The 21,293-nt window shown below is 37.7% G+C and overlaps 1 long non-coding RNA gene across 1 annotated transcript in view; it reads right to left on the reverse strand.

The window, feature by feature from the left end:
• Positions 1 to 402: 402 nt before the first annotated feature.
• LOC105496669 (uncharacterized) overlaps positions 403 to 21,293 on the reverse strand; it is an 80,853-nt gene continuing 59,962 nt past the window's right edge. The window contains exons 2-5 of the long non-coding RNA XR_011623534.1: positions 20,915 to 21,103; positions 18,870 to 19,088; positions 11,918 to 12,079; positions 403 to 1,355 (exon numbers count right to left, since the gene is read on the reverse strand). This is a non-coding gene — a long non-coding RNA (uncharacterized lncRNA). The remainder of the gene's footprint in view (positions 1,356 to 11,917; positions 12,080 to 18,869; positions 19,089 to 20,914; positions 21,104 to 21,293) is intronic.

The following is a 21,293-nucleotide window of genomic DNA, read 5'->3' on the forward strand; positions in this document are numbered from 1 at the left end:
TCAATTACCTTCCACTGGATCCCTCCTGTGACACATGGGGATTAGGGGAACTACAATTCAATATGAGATTTGGGTGGGGACACAGCCAAACTGTATCAACTTTAATTACTTCCTTAGAGATCTCATCTTCAAATGCAGTCACACTGGAGAAGGGAGGGGATTAGAGCTTCAATAGATGAATTTGAGGAGGTAGCATAAATACTTAGTCCACAATAGTCACTGTGAAAATGGAGGGACCATACCTATAAGGTACTTCATATCTTATACCTTCTTGTAAAAACAACAATTTTTCTTAAAAGGAACAGAATATTGAAGTGATTTTTCAATGAGTGCTCCAAAATTAGTACCTCAGAGAGTTTCACCACTCTCTACTTTCTAAATCAGTTTGCACCCTGAGAGCTCCTTAGCAGCCGCACTGAAGATTTTTCTCCAACGAAGTAACCTTGGACTCATACCACTGCTCTAGGCATCAAAACATTGTGGGCTCTGCTTTCATCAGCCCTTTCCTGAGAGCTGCCGAGCCTGCTGCCGTCACTCAGCTGGACGTTCTGCTTAGTGCCAAGATTATGTCAGGAGTTTTTATGTAAATTCTGGAATTTTCATCACAGATTTTATGTGCTAAGCCTCATTTTGGCTGATGCCTACAGTTCTGTGTCTTCATGCTCACAGAGAAAATGCTGGACGCCTATTTTCTCAAACAGAGAAAGACAAAATGCTTTCCACATCTTTCAGAAGAGAACAGGATTGTCCCATTCATTTCCAAGTGCTTCTCTCCTGCCTAGTTTGGACAAAGCACACTTATATCATTTCCTTCATGTTTCTCATTCTCTTTTCAAGTTTGAAATATAGGCAAATGAGAGCCATCAGACATTTAGGTATTTTTTTTATTTGATATGAAAAATCATAGCTTAAGTGACCTCTACCTCTCTCACAGGAGACAACTGGCAATATCCATCATTTGAGTTACCAATCAAATAACCGTAAGCCTGTAACCCAAACAAAGGCCATGTATACCTATCCCATATACAGTGTTCTGAGAAATGATTGCATACCATAAATCATATTCGGCCTTTGCCATTTATAGTTTTTTTCTCTCTTTTATACTCTGATTTCCAAGTTCATCTGTCTACAAACCTTACTTCTTTTGGAGAACTGCGGTACCCCAATAGGGCATCTTTCTAGTTATTTACGAAAAATATGTATAACCCTCTGGAGGATCTTGCCATACTCTAAAACTCCAAGAAGTCCATGGGCCAGGCTTCTATGTCAGTCATGACAAAGAGCAGTAACTCTTTATGGTCTCAAAGGACTTCCATGTACATCCACATATAATTCTTCCACAATCCCCAGTGTATCTGCAAGGAAAACCAGAAATATATTCAGGTCAGTTAACTTTCCCCAAATCTAGCAGCTACTAAGGGCCAAAGTCTAGGTGATAGCAAGTTTTGTTTTGAAGAGCCAGGGTTCTTCTCCTCAAATTAACACTGTTGCCATTTAAAATTCAAAAGGAAAAAAAAATCCGTTTTCTGAGAAAGCAAGTAGAACAATTATTCAATAATGTGTCTAGACAATTAGCAAACATTCTGTATTAGGCCGCTCTCATACTGCTATAAAGAAATACCTGAAACTGGATAATTTCCAGAGAAAAGAGATTAATTTGCTCACCGTTGCTGCAGGCTATACAGGAAGCATAGTGGCACCTCCTTCTGGGGAGGCCTCCAGAAGCTTACAATCATGGCAGAAGTTGAAGGGGAGCAGGCATGTCACATGGCGAAAGCAGAAGCAATAGAGAGTGAGGGGCTACCACACAGTTTTAAATTAACAGATCTCATGAGAGAAGTCACTATCGCAAGGACAGTACCAACAGAATAGTGCTCAACCATTCATTAGAAATCTACCCCCATGATTCAATCACCTCCCACCAAGCCCCACCTCCAGCATTGGATATTACTTTTTTTTTTTTTTTGAGATGGAATCTCACTCTGTGGCCCAGGCTGGAGTGCAGTGACGCAATCCCGGCTCACTGCAAGCTCTGCCTCCCACGTTCACACCATTCTCCTGCCTCAGCCTCCCGGGTAGTTGGGACTACAGGCGCCCGCCACCACACACAGCTAATTTTTTTCTTTCTTTTTTTTTTTTTTTTGTATTTTTACTAGAGACAGAGTTTCACCATGCTAGCCAGGATGGTCTCGATCTCCTGACCTCGTTATCTGCCCACCTTGGCCTCCCAAAGTGCTGGGATTACAGGCGTAAGCCACTGCACCTGGCCTGGATATTACATTTTAATATGAGATTTGGAGAGGGACACACATCCTAACTATATCAATTTCCCTCCCTACCACCCGCTTTTAAGGAAAAGTATCACAAATATTCCTTTTCTTCCCATCAGGTTTCTTTCTTTTTTTTTTTTTTTTTTTTTTTTGAGACAGAGTCTTGCTCTGTTGCCCAGGCTGGAGTGCAGTGGCACAATCTTGGCTACTGCAACCTCTGCCTGCCAGGCTCAAGAGAGTCTCCTGCCTCAGCCTCCTGAGTAGCTGGGACTACAGGCACGTGCCACCACACGAGGTTAATTTTTTGTATTTTTAGTAGAGACGGGACAGGGTTTCACCGTGTTAGCCAGGCTGGTCTCTATCTCCTGACCTCGTGATCTGCCTGCCTCGGCCTCCCAAAGTGCTGGGATTACCGGCGTGACCCGCCACGTCTGGCCCCCATCAGGTCCTTTTGATTACAAATATCAGAGACAACCTCAAGTTACCTCCAGCAGCAGGGATTTGTTTTCAGGATATACTCACAGGTGGATACAGCTGACCTCAGGTCTCAGGACCAGCAAGAACTGAAGACTGTTTTTATGGTTGCAGAGACTAAAGCCACAGAAGCCCATGAACTTTTACTCTGGCCAGCCCTGCCTTTCCCTTGACACAGCTGCTTTCTCCTTCCTTACTACATCATATGTCTCTTGTGTCTCATACATTTTGCTAACTCATAATTTTGGCTCCCTTATAACTTGGGTGTGCACATTACCTGGGATAGTAGGCCAAATAATGGCCCCTCAACATACCTATGTTCTAATCCCCAGAACCATGAATGTCACCTTACATGGCAAAAGATATTTTGCTGATGTGATTAGATTAAGGATCTTGAGATGGGGAGTTTATCTGGATTATCCAGATAGGTCCAATATAATCATGGGATCCCCATAAGAGGGCAACAGAAGATCAGACAGACAAAGATGCCCCAAGGTTGGAAGTAGATCTAAGGATGATGGAAGGAACCAAGTAATGCCAGGAATGCAGCTCCAGAATCTGAAAAAGGTACAGGTACAGACATAGATTATTTCCTCAATCCTCCTGAGGGAGTTCAGACACCTTGGTTTTGGCCCAGTGAAGCCCATTTTGGATTTCTGACCTCCTAACTGTGTAAGAATAAATGTGTGTTGTTGTCAGCCGCTAAGGCTGTTGTAATTTTCTGCAGCTACAATGGGAAACTAAAATGTTCACGTAGCTCCACCTGCCCATCTCTATATAAGACAGCTTAGGCTCAGCTCCCCTTGCTAATGGGTTCCTTGTCTTGGTATTCCCTGGCTTAAATTGAAAAGAGAGTGTCTTAGAACTAATTTATTGTGTGCATGTGTTTGTGCATGTGTGTCTGTCAGGTGGCATCAGAGGTGGCTCATCACCCTGAGAACTGGCTCAACCTGGATGGAATAACTGCACATTTTCCATCAGCTATGGCTGAGAGGATGAAGTGATGTGATAGGAAACATGACTCGAAATAATTCTCTTTCAGCAGGAGCTGGAAGTGAAGCACCCTTATGCAGAAGGAGTTGAGGCAGACAGAGCCTTCCATAACTCAATTATTGTTTTAAAAAGGAACCTGTTAGCCTTGAGTCTCCAGTATACATGTCTAACTGATTAGCCTTCATTAAATTTGAAAAGAATGATGTTCACTGAGAAGTGATCCCAAGAAGAGACAGATTCTGAAGTTCCTGCTTGGTCTTTACCCTATAGCTCCTTCCCCTTATACAAAGTCTGAAAACTGAGAGTTCCTGTGAGCCTACACGTTCAGAATAGGAGTTCAGAATTGTAGTTGTGAGACAGCCTCAGCTCTGAGAGGAAGCTGGAAGCCATAGAGTCCAAGTGAATTATCAGCTGTTTCTCAAATAAACTGCAGTAGGAGCTGCTCTTCTAGGCTAAATGCCTTCATGCAGCAGAGAACACTAGGGGCACCTAACACGCAGCTCTACCAGGGGAGATATGACCTGTTGTTTCATTTATTCGCTTCTCAAGGAAGGAGCTGATTTTTTTTCATGAATAAGTAATTACTGTTTTTATTTTTACTTCTCAAAGATACGTAGAGCAAAAGAAAATGTCCTTGAAAAGTCATAGAAGAGACATTTTTCTAAATCTGAAAGTCAAGCTGTCAGTTTCTTTCTTCTCCTTTATCATTCTCTGCAATAATAATACTTCCTTTTGTGGTCATATTTAACATCATGCAATTGGTTAGTCTATTGTGGGAAAGCAGAATGTATAGATTCTGGAAGTCTGTATGTCTAATCTTTTTATTTAAAAAAGTTATTCCTTCTATTATGTTTCACTTGAATAACTAATAAAGCTGATATGACCAAATGATCATTGGTGTTCATTTATTAGCTATTACATTTTTTAAAAAGACAGCTCCCTAAAGAATAAGATAGCAAATAATGTATCTGAATGCAAAAGATATGTTTATGCTAAACTATTTTTACTATGATTTTAAAGAAATGTATTTTAAAATTACATCAGGGTAAATTTCCATTGGGAGAATCAAGTGAACATAAAGTCAAACAATTTAGAAATACACATATTTCTGGAAAAATGACAACTTTTTGGACCAAGATACCAAAAATATATGTATATATGTATAAAATTTATTTAAATATACAAGTGTTCAGTATATTTGTATTGTATGTTTTTCTGTGTTAATGTGTATTTCTGCATAATAATATATGTAAAATAGTCTTTTATTTAGATTTAGATTTAAATCACATACAATCATCCTCAGTATCCATGGGAGACTGGTTCCAGGACTTCCCAGGAATACCAAAATTGAGGATTAGCAAATCCCTGAAATAAAATGGTGTAATGTTTGCATATAACCTATATGTATCCCCCCGTATACTTTAAATAATTTCTAATTACTTATAATACCTAGTACAATGTAAATGTTTTGTAAATAGTTGTTATACTGTAGTGTTTGGGGAATCATGGCAAGAAAGAAAAATCTGCACATGTTCAGTACAGATGCAATATTTTTTTCTTTTCGAATACTTTTGGTCTAAGATTGGTTTTATCCATGGACGCAGAACTCTTTGAGTACGGAGGGCTAATTGTATAGTCAGAAATAGTAACTACAATAAACATGATGGTTTGTTTGAGATTCTATCTTAAACTATTCAGTTAAAAGAACATGCTTTTTCTTCTTAGGAAACTCAATGGTGAATTTCTGACATGTTTTACAGTAACATGTAGGGTGGTAAGCACGTATCAAAGATAATTCACAAATTGTAACTTTTTAAATCCATTCAAATTTTCTGTCATAAAAATATTTATTTTTTCTTTTCTTAAAATATAGCTTCTTATTAGTAGCCATTTAATTTTCAACTCTCATCAACCCTCTCTGTGATCCCTGATCGGTGTTGACTAAGATGTAGAAAAATCCAAAATGAGGACTCTTAGAAAAAAGTTGCAGTGCACTGTAATATTAACAGTTCATTCTTGGATAAAAGAGAGAGCCAGTAGAATCTGATTGCAGATTCTTCTCCCTAATATTTTGGAAAAATGATCTGAGAACATACATTTAAATAATGTCTCCCTTTTTACTTTTGAGTGATCAACTGATTTTTTTCAGACTTCAAAAAGATTTATCTTACAGTGTGTTCTTCTTAGTAACCCAGATGTATGTTCTCCGAATACACAGTAGCGGTTTGAAATGACCCAGGAAGATGATGTCAGTCAAGAGAAACCAAAAATCTGCATATTGAGAATTAACTATTCCCATAGTCACAGAATAGCTATGACAATCTAACTCATTTGTAGCATCTTTCCATTTCCCCAATGACATGCTTATAAACCAATATTTATCAATATTTATGACAGTTGTGAAGATAACAACTTAATGTCACCAAGTAACAACATGCAGTTGGTATAAGCCATTACCTCCATTTCGGTTGGTGATCCACTCCTTGCCCCAAAAGCAGTTGCTTATTCTTTTTTGGCCAAACCCCTTCAAGTGTTTTCTACCCTATCTTTTGCATATCCCTACCCACTAAGATTTTATTCAGCATTATTTTTTATAGTTTATATTATGAAGAAAATAGAGTAGGTATATTGATTATGTTCTTTCAAAATACAAAACCCACCTCACTCCCTCACTCACACATAAGCACATTCTCTTCATACCATTTCCTAGAGATCAGTGCCCCTCCACCGTGTAACTCACTTGTTAAAGCATGGCTGCTATTAATGAACAAAACACTTCTGACATCTGAATAAGATACTACATTATGCATAGATGATCTTGGAGAAAGAAAAGTTCCAGTGGCCTTGGGATACATAAAGTACTATTCAATGACTTCAAAATTAAGAAGAGATATTCAGTAGAAGAATGACTAATTCACAAAAGCCATAGCATAAAATATGAAGAATGATTACTGAAGTGATGAATTTGAAATAAGCATCCTTGGGAAAGATGTTTCTGAACCATCTGCAGAACTGCTCTCAAGTAGTGTTAACTGGGTTAAAGACAAGACAGAAAACCTGGTAGATAAATATTCTCATTTTAAAACACAGTGAAAGAATGGTAACTAGTTTGATTTAAAAAAAAATTGTTAGCACTTGTCTTATAAAACAGAATGATCCAAATTAATACATATCAACGTTGGCTTCCTGGTTATAGAAAAAAGAAAAACAAATATAAATGATAACTTCATGAGAAAAGGAAGAAAATTGACATTTTAAAAATGACTTAGAATTTATAGATTACAAGAATAGACAAGAAAATATATTCATTACAAGTTTGCTGGCGTCTTAGCTCTCTGGTCCTTCAAAGTAGAAAGGATACACTTACTTCCTTATACCTACACCACATTTACTGAAAAAGGCTTATCAGTGTGAAATCCTGGTATTCCAAGTCCCTGTCATCAACATTGAAACAAATGTTGATTTTATGTTATTTTACCATAAAAACTATATAATGTAGAAAAATAATATTTCCATGTGTAAGGAAAAGGTCCTTAGTAATTTTTATTTGGGAATAAGTTTTCAACACATCCTTTAGAAATGCAACAAAAGCCTTTGCAGATTCCACCTTTATAAATGGCAATCCTTAAGAGTATCTAATTATGTAATATTTGTATTGTAGTCCAAGAGGAATGATGTAAGCTGTCTCAGGAATCTTTAAAATTCAATTTTTAACAACTTGATAGCATTGTGCTTAGCTGTCCTTCATTCTTCCTCACTTCTAGAATGCCTGCTCTAACTCCCAATCACAATTGACTTTCTATGCACTCATCGCACTCAATTTCCATGAGAAAAAAGGCATGCAAGCATCTTTGCGTGACACTTCATTTTATCTCCTACGAAGTAAAAATTGTTTTCACGCAGTAAATGACCAAAGAAAGGCACATTTATCCCAAGTTTTGCATACTGAAAATGTGATCATCATTAGAAAATGTCACTACGACAGAACAAATGACTGTCCTAGAAACACGTTAAAGTAGATTTTCATCTGTATATCATTTAGAGAAATATTTAACTCTCACTTTTTTTATTTTTTAACCACTAAATTAGAACAGAGCTTTTATTTCAGCCTCACAATTTACAATACTTAACAGTTTGTCTTCATCTTGAAGAAAAAAAAATTCTTTCTTGAAAGAAGAATTAATCTAAGAAAAAAATAGTCTTAATTTAGAGAAGACAATTGGAGGACTTGAGAACAGGAAACAGACTTCTCAACCAGCCCCTAGGGAAGAACATGGTCTGATGATACTTTATGTCTTTAGTTTTCTGCTAAATGTCAACCAGGGTCAGACTTCTTCAGTATCAGGTATTTGGAAAACCAGATTCCCCACCATCATCCTCAGGGGAGTATGCGAAAGGCAGATTCCCCAACATCATCCCCAGGGGAGGATGTGAAAGGCAGAGAACTCTCTACCTCAGAAATGCTCTGAAGAACTAGTACAGTCTGTGTGGTGAACATTCAACTCGCAGGGCGGAGCAGCAGCAGCAGATCTGAAGATGTCCCACCTGCTAAAATGGGACCAAAAGATATTCTATAGAAATAATGCTGAAGCTAAGACAAATAAGATGAAAACATGTAAAGGCTGCAAGCTCAACCTGGAGAAGATGGAATGTTTTATGCAAATCTAATTTAACATGTTGCTCAGTGGTGACCCTCCCATCTGATACAATGGTTCACAGATGGGCTCCAGAGAAAATATCATCAAGCTTTTGGATGGATGACAGCCATCACCATGACACTTCTGAGAGATTGAGGATATAAACCAGGACAAGGGCAGAGTGTCACCAGACTTTAATTGCACATGCACATATTGTCAAGACAAAAAGCAAGATAACTTAAAGTTCCCAGTATTTTTAATAATCCCAACCTCATAGCTCATTCTTCTGTTATGTAATAATGAGGCACCTAAAGTTCTTCTAGTATAACAATTAAGTCTGTTCTTCCTGCCTGGCTACCAGAGCATTTGAGTTTTCGTTTTTTGGATCTCTTTCTTCTTTCCAGATTCTTTTCAACCTCTGAACCATTATTTATTAATGATTTAGCTACAGATTTTTTTCTCACTGTTCCCAATTAGTGTTGGGAGACTAGAAAATTACAAAATATATGTCCAGAAAGCCCCAGAGCTTAACCATTCATAATATACACATAAGAAAAGAACTAGGGAAGTGCCAAGCAGCAATTCCTCAGCAGCTGGAATGAGTTTTAATTGAGGTAGTTGAATAATTAAATATTAACAGACAGGAGGAGTAAATTGGCAAGCTTATAAAAAGAGTCAAAACAGCACATGGCTAGGCAATTAAACAAGACCCTTTCACAGGCAGCAAATAAAAGGGAAAATTTCATGGAAAGGACTTCACCCAAAGGAAAATAAAAGAGAGAAGAAGACACATCAGGTAATAAGAATTGTCTTTTGACTGTCTCTAATTTTCCTGGTAATGAAATATTTCCTTTATATAAAGAGTATTGTGAGGGCCATTGTTGCTAAATTTTGTTCTGTAGCAAAGGAGAAAGAAGAACATTTCACTAGAATTTTCTATCTATCTATCTATATTAATATATTCCTATTCCTTATGGAATATAAACCTTGATGGTGAAGAGAATGTTTCCTTTTGGTTGCTTTGATTTAGTTCAAGTTGTTTACTTTATTAACATTCTTTTAGTTCAGATTTACTGCAATTGCAGGAACTAAATTTGAAACAGAAGCAGAAAAAAAAAAAAAAAACATTTTCCTTGATAATGAAAGTGATGAAATTCATAACTGTGATGGACCTCTTAAGACTGGACAAAGTTTGATGAGACTGTTTAAGTGTAACATTTCAAAGGACGATACCAGCATATTCACTATTGTTGCTGAAGCAGCCACCTGTTATAGTCTTTTGGCTACTAAAGTATGACTAAGCTGGGCATGGTGGCAAATGCCTGTAATCTCAGCACTTTGGGAGGGCAAGGTAGGAAGATGGCTTAAGCCCAGGAGTTTGAGACAAGCCTGGGAAATATAGGGAGCCCCCATCTCTATAAAAAAAATTTTTTTTAATTAGCCAGACATGGTGGTACAAGCCTGTGGTCCCAGCTATTCAGGAAGCTAAGGCAAGAGGATTGCTTGAGCTGTGATCATGCCACTGCACTCTAGCCTGGGTGACAGACCAAGACCTGTCTCAAAAAAGTTAAAACAATAAATTAAAAAGTATAACCAAAACAGGCTACCAGAATTAAGCACAGGGTAATTATTGCTGTTGTCAGCCATTAACTCCTTCTGAGCTCTGACTTCATCTCCAAATGCATGTGCGTGCATGCGCGCGTTCACACGCGCACACACACACACACACACTCATTCTCTTGCTCTCTTCCCCTTACTCTCTCTCCCCATCTCTCTCTCTATGTCTCCATCTCTCTCTCTCTACACACACAGCATCTTTACCTCCTGAACTCCAGCCAAAATGCTAATATATTGACTAATCAGTAAACATAGAACCAACTTAGATATTTTAGTAGACCAATCAGTCTCAGAAGTAATAAATACGCCTAGAAATGGAAGCAAAACCCCAATGTGTATTTTCCTATGGTTCCATATTATGAAGGATGATTTACAACACTTCTCAGGAAACCAGTAATCACAAATTTGTCCATATTTCTCTCTTCAAGTTGGTTCAAGGATAAGTAGAAAATTGACCAGCTTTACTGCAAAGGTTTTGGGAAACAGTCCATTTGGATCACTGAATGGAGAAATAAAATCTAGAGTTCTTGTTTACCCAGAGAAGCATCTGAAACAATGAGAAGCAACTACGTACAAGCAAACAATATGTTGGGATGCTTAGCAGAAAGTGTAGGAAATAGAAATTTTAAAAACAGACAATTTAAAAACCCCAAAGAACCTAAAAAGAAAGGAACATACCTGTGAAAACCATAGTACTAGTTAAAACTGAATTCATAAGAAACAAACCTCAAAGAGAATGAGTTATTCATATTTGTTCAGTTTTCTGTTTTGGAAATTAATGTGGATAACTCACAGGCAAAACGCTTCTTCGAGAAGGTTATTTTGTTTGCTTCCTTTGTTGTTTTTGTTGTTTTCAGTAGTTAAATAGTGGAATGAGAGTTGCTATTGGGGGAACTAAGCAACCCTATAAAGTTGATCCAGTGTCCAAGATTTTTGTGCCTCCCACAGAAATTTAAAGAATTCCAAAATAATGTATGAATTCTAGAGAAATCCAAAACAAAACATGAGTCCTGTGTGATTAGCCTTTCCTTTATTGTTCATGAGGAAGAAAATAAATAAAAGGAAATTCATAACAGATACACAATTCTTCTATGACAGTTGAACAGCATTTAGCAATACCAACCTTCAACATTTATTGAACCCTATCTACATACCAGACACTGTTCAACCCTTTACATGGACAATAATTTGAATCTTTACAACAACTCTGTAAACAAGACATATTGGTCAGGGTCTACTCAGGAGACAGAAATCACATTTCTTATTTTAACAGAAATAATTTATTAAGAAGATTTGCTAACTAGGTATTAAAGAACTGAAAAGACGGAACAGGTGGTGGTAACAACAGAAAGCAGCTACCCCTCCTAAGTATAGGGAAACAGATGAAAGTGTTTGCAATTATTAAAATTAAAGGCTTACAGGAGGGACCTTGTGGAGTATTAAGCCTTATGAGAATAGAACAATGTTTGGCTAAAGTGATAGTATTCCTGATGAGCCTCCATGAAGCTGTTCCTGCCTATCTTGGAAAAACTTTATATATATATTTATATATATATATATACACACACACACACACACACACACGCGCGCGCGCGCGCACACACACACATTTTACTTCCAGTTTCTCAGTCTCTCTCTCTAGTTTCCCCTACTGATAGATCCTAGCAGGAAGGCAGACAGCAAAGAGACATGTCCCAGTCCAAACATCCCAAAGTAGGGTGTAGAAGGGAAGGTTTGAGGCCAAGAGACAATAGCTAAATCACAGGGGCAGTAGGTGCAATTGGTGCAATTAAATATCCATGTTTGACAGATGAGGAAACCGAGGTCACAGGGGCTAAAGTGTCTTGCACAAGGTCCCACAGAATGTAAGACTGGGAAGCTAAAATTTGAACACAGTCAGTCTGACTTTAGAGCACCTTCTCTTACCTTTGGAGCTATGTCCATTGTTACCGTCTTTTGGAAAGGGGAAGCAGCATGTTGCGGTAAAAATCAGAGTCTACGGAAGCCAGTTTTCAGTACAAGTTCAGCCACGAGATGTGTGAATTTCAGCAGGTCATTTCACTTTTTGGACCTCAGTAATACACATCACTGAAACACAGTGATTGAATTAGATAGTACTTAAGTACTTTTAGTTTAATACTCACTAAAAATAAAATAAGAACCATAAAAAACGTGATTCCTAAAGGGTCTACAAGTAATTTGTGATATGGGTGGTGGTAACTCTAGACTATCATTATTCCACAGAACAACTGCATTTGGAAATAATTATCTGTAAAAAAACCTTTTTTACTTGTCAATGGTACTGAGATTCTTCTTCCATTGAGTTCAGGAGCCATAAGATACACAAGCAGTAGATGAGAATTTTGTATTTTCAAACATATTAAATTCCTACCATGTGCTATATTGCTAACGACAGAAAGACATGGTTCATTTTTTCAGTTACCTTACAATATGATAAGTCTAGAGTAGCAAACTAATGAACAAATGCTTATGATACATGTGATATGAAGAGGAAACTATGGACCACTGGGGCATCTGCCAGTTATTTGCCAGTCCAAGGTTAAAGGTAGGATGGCTATGTGTCAGAAAAGCCTTTTGAAAGCAGGAGACTTCTGAGTTGCATTTTAAAAAAAGAAGAAAAAGAAATGAGTCAAACAAATATAACTGGAGCAGAATATGATTAGAGTTGGACACAGGGAGCATAAGGGTGTTCAAAGCAGATTTAGCTTTATTATATCACTTACATTATTATTATTAGGAAAGACATATAGGAAAAGAGAACATAGTATGCTTGGAACCTGCAAATGGCTTAATATTGCTAGAGTAAAATATCAGGGTGGGGAATGTAGGAGGACTGACATCAATAGAAGGAGGGAGAAGGAGGGATATCTCCCTCCAAGTTATGAAAGGTTTATATGTTAAACTGAAGAGTTTAAACTTTCTTCCCTGTAGCAGACATACACCATGGATTACTAGTCAGCAACAAAAAGGGACAAACCACTGAAACATGCTATAATACGAATTAACCTCAAAAAATTATGCTAAGTGAATGAGGCCAGAGAATATTCTATGATTCTATTTATACGAAATTTCAAAAAAAAGAGACATCTATAGACAGAAAGCAGATCAATGCTTGCCTGGGGTTAGGGTTCAGAGTGAGACTAACTGCAAATAGCATAGAGATGGAAGGTAGACTACTGGCTCTGGCTCGAAGGTCAGATAAATTAGGATGCACACCATAAAACAAAAGGGTGGGTGGAATCGAGTAGGCCAGTAGCTGGTATGTCTTTATGCAAACCCAGTCTGACTCCCTCAGTGCCTCCAGACCTCAGGCAGGATCCCGCAGGGCAGTGCGGTAGAGGACAGTGTTTTCAAAGCCAGCTTTATACTCTCTGGTGCTTCTGAACATCAGCCAGCTTTGAGAAACACCTACCTATAAAGAAGAGCATACCCTTTGGATTCAATGAAACAGTGTTCAATTTCTGACATGGGCATTTCCTTGTTGCTTTCAAAAAGTTACTTAACCTCTCTGAGCCAGAGTTTATTAATTTATTAAAATGGCAGTAATAATCCTACCCAACTCAGGAAGTTGTAAGTAAATGATAACATAGGCAACTATCTAGTGTATATTCTATTTTAGGTTGTACATTGTTCTTATGTCAGCATTATTATCATAACCTCTCAAGCCTCAGATTTCTCAACTGTAAAACAGTCCCAGTGACATAGAAGTTGCTGTCCAGCTCTAACATTCTATATCACTGTCTTTTATTTGTGTGAAGCTCTCACTGAAGTGATTGTCCAACGAGGCTCAATAGAACTGCTCATTCATTCCTAAGCCTGTTTAGAGCCTATGTTCAGGTTATGTCGTGTTTGTGGTGTAGATGTAGACCCAGCCTAGAAACAGGAGTCCAAGAGTGAAATGCATCAGCATGAATACTCCAGGTATTCAGAGAAGACAGAACAGGGTACTCCTGCAACTTGAACAGCTCAAGTGTGATGTTTTGTACAACATGCCCAGGCATCAGGGTCAAGCACACACATACATTACCAAAATCTATTCAAGCAAGAGTTATATCTTCTTCAAATAACACTATTTAACGATTCTCTGACTTTCCCAGCTGTTCTTGCCTTTGTTAACTAGCTCCATTAACACAAGTCACTTTGCAGCCTACACCAGGAAGGTGGAAGGAGAAGAGTTTGAATAGACTTAATTAATTCTTTACTTAATCATGCACTATCTTTCCAACTGACCTTTTCCTATTCTCATTATTACAGTTTCTTTTAAGAAGGAACATGCTCTATGGAACAATTAGCATTCTTCTTTGTCTTTATATATTTAAGTGGCTCCTTTATAAACACTCTTTAAGAAAAATGTTCCTCCTCATCCTTTGGTATACTGAAGATGAGGAAATGGATTAAGTTTCTGAACACAGGACGGTCCCAGCACAAATTACAGCTGCTCAAACTATTTTCTGCTCCCTGACATACACACAGAGCTTCCGCAGCATATCTTGAGTCTTCAAGGGGATGCCAGGCCAGTTCTGAGGCAAGCATTATTCTCTGATGAAAAGCTCCTGTGACCTCCACCTCAGCATTAGAAAACTTACCTATTTCTCACTTTATTCTTCAAAAGAATGAGCTAGCTTTGGAACCTAGCAGGTAAGAAGTTAAAATGCATTCTATTAAAAAAATATTTTTTTGGTGGCAGAAATTGCCACTTTTCCTTTTGAACTGACCCACCTTGATGGATTGAGAACACATCCCAGGCACAGATTTGAAGCCCAGCCATTTAAATACAGGAGAAAATTAAGAAATGTGGGAAGCGTGGCCTTGGAGGTATAAGTCTAAAGCAAATCTGCATAAGTGCTGCATAATTGATAATGAACCACTTACTAGTCTTGCAAAAAGTGCTAATGAAATGGCTACTTTCTGCTGCATTGACTATTCAGCTATTGTTAAGATGTGAGCAATTTAACTTTTAAACTTTACTCACCAATAGCACCTAATTATTTTTTGGAGTTGGTAAAACCACCCTTGCAGTGCCAGGGGTTTGCCTATGCAAAATAATGAGATTGGCACTTAGTCTCTGGGAGTTCCAGTAGCTGCTTTGTGTGCTGGCTTTTGGGAGTTTTTTTGTTTTTGCTTTTGTGGTTTGTTTGTTTTTAAATTACTCTCCATTCCTCTTCATGTACCCAGATCTTTGTGTTCCTTCTATCTTCATGAAAATCGACTTTCAACAAAAAACCTGACAAATTCAATTTTACTGAGATGCTTATAATTGGTAACAGCTTCAAAGTCTTATCTTTCAAGGGCATTTGTGTTTTAACAAGATTTTGAATCTTAGGCTACAGAGATACAGTAGCTGTTAAAGAGAGTAAATATCAGAAACACCTAATGAGCCATTTCAATGCATACATTCAGCCTCCTACTTCAAGATACTGATTTCAGAGGTTTGATGTGGAATCTCTGTGTGTGTGTGTGTGTGTGTGTGTGTGTGTGTGTGTGTGTGTGTGTACATGCATGCATGTTTGTATGTTGTGGATGCTTGCATGCATGTGTGCAGACAGCCACAGAGCTCCAAAAGTAATCCCTCAGTGGTAAATCACAAGCTAAAGGAAAGGACATCTAATGGTAAATTTTAAATCATTAATCAGTGGTTGAGGTAGCTTAGGTTGGGCAACTGATGATGGTGCCTTGACGTCAAACTGATTATAGGACTACCTCTTCTATCTGCATGTTAGACTATCGTGCCAGACAAAAGAATAGACAATAGATTGAAGATAGACAGACACACTCCTGGTTATTGTTTTCCCAAGTGATTCATGGCACATGCATTAGAATCTTTCAGGGTATTTTTTTTTTTAATTGCAGGTGCAAGAGCTTCAACTGAGACCTTGATTTAGAATATTTGAAAGTAGAGTCAAGAAATCTGGGTTAGTAAAATTCCCAGACACCTTTTAGGCAACCAAAATTGAAAATCCTCTATATGAGGCATTAACAGTTTTCTCAACAATTATTTTCTTATACTGATTACAGATAAAATAATAGTATTTGCAATGACACAAAAATAAATGAAAAAGTATCTTGATATCATCCAAAGATAACCTATTAACATTTTGTGTATATTTCCTTCCAGTTTTTTTCTATTAAGTGTACACAATTTTGTATCTCTCATCATGTTAAAACTCTTTTTGAAGACTTGTGCCACATCATTAGATAGCTTGCAAGAAAATGTAATTGAAATGGCTATGTAGTCTTCTATTACATGAATGTATTTCACTAAATTAGTCCCCATTTTGGACATTTAAGTTGATTCCCAATTTTTGCTATTAGAAATAATATTGTAATGAATGTCTTTACATATACATCTTTGCTTTATCTCTAAATCCTAAGAGGAGAATTACTGAATGAGAGGGTTCAATAAGTGTTGAATGTTTATCCTTGGGTTAAAGCAGTGTATGATCTGCTCTTCGTGGTCATGGTACAGCAATAGTTAAGTATAGGTGATTGCAGTAGAAATGAAGATTTTCTGGAAGGTTAAACAACGGCATTTTCAATTCCAAACAACCTATCATGGTCCTGCCAGGACTGCAGCCCAAGAGAATGCTTTAGCGTAGTCAACTGTTACTAGAAAGGAGTCCCAATCCTGACTCCAAGAGAGTGTTCTTGGATTTTGCACAAGAAAGAATTCACGAAGAGTCCATGGAGTAAAGTGAAAGCAAAGGAAATTAGTAGGAAAGTAAAGGAATAAAAGAATGGCTACTCCACAGGCAGAGAAGCAGCCTGAGCTTCTGGGTAGCCACTTTTATGGTTATTTCTTGATTATATGCTAAACAAGGGGTGGTTTATTCATGAGTTTTCTGGGAAAGTGATGGGAAATTCCTGGAACTGAGGGTTCTTCTCCTTTTTTGATGATATAGGGTAACTTCAGACATGGCCATGGCATTTGTAAACTGTCATAACACCAGTGGGAGTGTCTTTTAGCATGCTAGTGCATTATAATTAGCAAATAATGAGCAGTGAGGATGAACAGAGGTCACTTATGTTGATATCTTGGTTTTGGTGGGTTTCAGCCAGCTTCTTTACTGCAAACTGTTTTATCAGCAAGGTCTTTATGACCTATGTTGTGTGCTAACCTTCAATCTCATCCTGTGACTAAGAGCGCCTTAACCTCCTGGGGATGCAACCCAGTAGGTTTTAGCCTTATTTTACCCAGCACCTATTCAAGATGGAGTCGCTCTGGTTCAAATGCCTCTGACACAAGTGTTCCGGTTTGTCTGGGGCTGGGAGGTTTCTTGTGATGCAGAATTTCAACGATAGAAGCAGAAAGTCTTGGGCAAACTGGGATGTGTCATCACCCTAGTCAAAATCTAAACTTTAAATTTGTAAAATATCAGCGGGAATTAACCAAGATATGAGTATAATATTATATAACACAATCAAAATAGTCATCATTATGGTTTTCTTCAACATTTTCTCTATTAAAAGCCAGAAGAGACTTGGGTATAGTTACATTTTATAAAATCTAGAACTACACAGGTGAATTGAAAGAACTGAGTTAGGAACCTAGTATTACCGGTAGAGGCAGCAACACCATTTGTCTTATCTTCAAGCCTACCATGAATCTGCACTGCAGTTACAATGGCTTATGAAAAGTCAGCCTTCCTTTGCTTGGCTGCATCTTGTGAGGCATAACACTGGGAAGAGCTTGCAAACTCACCTTTTCTGCCTGTGGCCTGCTGGCTTTTCAACACATTTAGACGCTAGTTCTTCAATTCTCATCTATTCTTTACATTATTAAATATTTATTAATGCCAGGCAATGAGGTAGAGATCTAACTTAAAAAGAATTAACTAGCAGGGGGATGGAATTACCTCAGAGATTCTATCTACTTCCCCTAATGCACAGTGTCAAATGAAGAATGAGAAGGTTCATAAATTTGGAAAGGAGAGTTTTACTTCTCATAAAAGGTTGCAGCCTGCAGGTAGCCTTTCTGACAGGTTGGGAAGCTTAACTCCAGGCAAAAGCTGAAAACAGACACTTTGAACAGGGAGCAAAGGGAATAGGAATTGATGCTGAATGGAGTGGGTGAGTATGTATAGTAATATATAGGAGGAGTCATGAATATTTGTGAAAGGAGAAGGATGCCTATATGCAATTGTGCTTCATCTTCTCCATGGAACTGAAAGTGAAGTTTTCAGCCCTCTGACATCATGACTGAGGACATAAAGGCACTCAGTGCACATCCTCCATCTACTGGCCAGAACTGCTGCATGGTCAGTAGTCTCTTATCCAAAAGGAATGCTGGTCATTTGTGTGGAAACGACAAAAAGGAAGGGGCAGCCTCAGGTGGTTGGTTGATACCAGGAGTGGAAAGAGTCTTTCAAAAGGTCTAGTTTCTGTTAGAGAAGAAAGCCTAATGGTACTTAACAAAGAAGGGGATATAGCAAGGCATGCCTGATCTTGCATCCCATCATGGCCAGTAACTCAGTTTTCATGGTTTCTTCAGTTTTCATGGTTTCTCTATGGTGCTCTTGGCCAGGATGATGGTCTGTTTTGTCAGCTGGGGGTCTTGGGATTTTCTTTTTCTCAACAGTGCAATGCTTTTGTTTCCACTAAGTGGAATGATCAGAAAGGGGTAAATGCTTTCTTCCATTCTGCCTAAAGTTCCAATACATTAAGGAAAACATCACTTTTAGATGCAATAATGACCAGAATCTCAAAAACCAAATAACATAATACCAATCTTTACCCCTGCCTTTACCTTCCTGTTTCATGACTATTAAGATGACACAGTCGGTACAGTGTATTTGCTGCTAAAATGATATAAATTTGTAATTGTGGAGAGAATAAAAAGTATGTGGTCTATTCTAATTACCTTGAATTTCCTTAGAACTGGATCTGTCTATAACTTTCTTGCATTTAATTCTTTGTAGAAAAATGTGCATGTTTAGAAGATCTTCAAATAGTATAGAATGAAACCCAGTCTAGATTATTGTCTTCTTATATCTCATTCTTCAACTGAAGAAATGTGGAAGTTTGGCTTTGAAATTTAATTCATTCACTTAAATATTAATTGTTCGCCACCTATATGGGTCTTGGGATAGAAAAATGAATAAAAACATCTATCACTCAAAGAGCTTACAATGTGTTTGGGGGAGGTGTGTAAAATTAATAAATAATGATAAGCACTTTAAAGAAAAATACATCAGGACAAGGGACTAGTACTTGAGGCACCACAACAAGGAAAAGCTTCCCGAAGGGTGATACTTAAGCAAAGCTGAGTGATGTAAGGGCATAAACCATGCAAATATCTGCTCAAAAACCCAGGGCATGGTAAGTGAGAAGGCCCTAAGGAGGGAAAGAACTGTAATTAGAGTGCAGTGAGTGTTAAACCTCTATATAAGGGAAGGAGAATATATCACCTAATTCATATTGTACAAAAAAAGCATTCCTAGTCCCTTTGGGAATTGGGATAGCAGTGGGACAAGTGAAATTTATACAAATACCCATATGCTCCTCTTGGCAGCTGAAGATACCATCGTTTATGATAGTGTTAGTTATATGAACAAATCTGACCACAAATGCTGTTGCACTAGGGTGCTTTGAGTTTCTTATACTTCTATTTCATTAATTTCTTCACCCACCTATTTATTTGTGTACTATTTGCAAAGTACAGTGCTTTGGATTGTATGATGTTACCAAAAACTAGATTGTATGGTTCTTCTTCAGATGTCCAATACTGCTCACAACAAAATGCTCGCACCATAATTACCACATGCAAGCCCGATTTTTGTCTATTTTTGTCATTCATTACTCTTTCATGCCTTAGATTCTTTTGAATGCCATCTATTTTTGACAGACATAGAGCTCTGGAAAGTTGAATTTCATCCAAGATTCTTTAGATCTAACATGTGAGAAAACATTCTCATTTTACCCTTACAACTGAATAATGTTTCCAGGTATATTTGTTATCTCTTGCTTTGTCACAATATTACCATAAAGGTATCAGCTTAAAACCACCTAGTTTCTGTGGGTCATAAGTCTGCAATCAAAGCAGTAATCATAATGTCTTCTAAGGTTTCAGTCTTCTCTGAGGCTCAACTGGGGAAGAATTGACTTCTGAGCTCACACAGGTTATTGGAAGTATTCAGTTCCTTACAGTTTTAGGACTGAGGGCTTCAGTTTCTTCTGGCATTTTGTTTTTTCATTTTTATGTATATGCACCATTTCATGCCCACCCCACCCTACTTGAGAAGCCCCTAGGTTCTTCTTTTTGGCCCTGATATTCTAAAGTTCTGATATTTCTAGGTGTGGGTTTTGGTTTATTTACTTCTTATTCATTGTGGTGGGCATTTGGTAGGCTCTTTCAATCCAGAGCACATGTCGTTCTCCTCTAGAGTATATTCACATTTTCTTTCTTTGATAATTTCCATGAATCTTTTACTATTCTCTAGTTTTCCTTGTTTTATGGGTAAATTGTTTTTTTCTTTGAAATTAACAGTATTTTTAAAGGTTTTTTCTATACTATCTATTTTATCTGGTTTTTTTTTTCTGTGCTCAATTCTTTTCTATTCATTTTGATCTCTGAGTTTTATATCAGAGGACTTCCTCAAATGTGGTTCTTGGCTATCTATTCATAATTACAAATAACACACTAAAAATCGGACTGGAAGTTCTGTGTTAACAGGTAGAGCATGTTGACTTTAGAATTTGGGATGGGGTCATTGGCAGGTTACTCCATTATACCTGGTGTCACTGAATCCAGAAAATCAACATGTGGGGATGAGGATCAGAGAGTCTAACTGCTTTGTGAACAACTTACATCCAATCCATCTTCCCTGAAGTAGCCCCATGCACCTTTCAGACTACTTGAGGTCTCTAAGTCCTCAGCTTTTTTTGAAGATCTGCAGAATTCTTTACCTTGCTTCTTATTCTCACCCATCTGTAGGCACTTATGTTTCAACTTCTGCTAAAGCAGTTGTCACTTCTCCATTTATTTTTCATCTTCCAAAATTGTGTTTTCTCTCTTGTCTACTGTTTCTTCTTTGTTTGTTTGCCCTTGTGGGCTGGTATCTTTGTTTCTTCATTTGTTTGTTTTAGTCCCCATCCCTTTAGAAATGAGACAGAGATAAATGCATATGTTCACTTTCCATGTTTATGCATAAATCACCCCAGACAACTATCAAAATAATCCATTGACTCATGAGAGTAGTGAGATTCTCATTACCTGATAGATGCTATCAGAGAAAGAGAATGCTTTTCAGGAAAGTGATGTGAGGGAATTATTGTCTCACTTGAG

This window comes from Macaca nemestrina, chromosome 5, assembly GCF_043159975.1.
Source record: "Macaca nemestrina isolate mMacNem1 chromosome 5, mMacNem.hap1, whole genome shotgun sequence".
In the NCBI taxonomy this organism is placed as follows: Eukaryota; Metazoa; Chordata; class Mammalia; order Primates; family Cercopithecidae; genus Macaca; species Macaca nemestrina.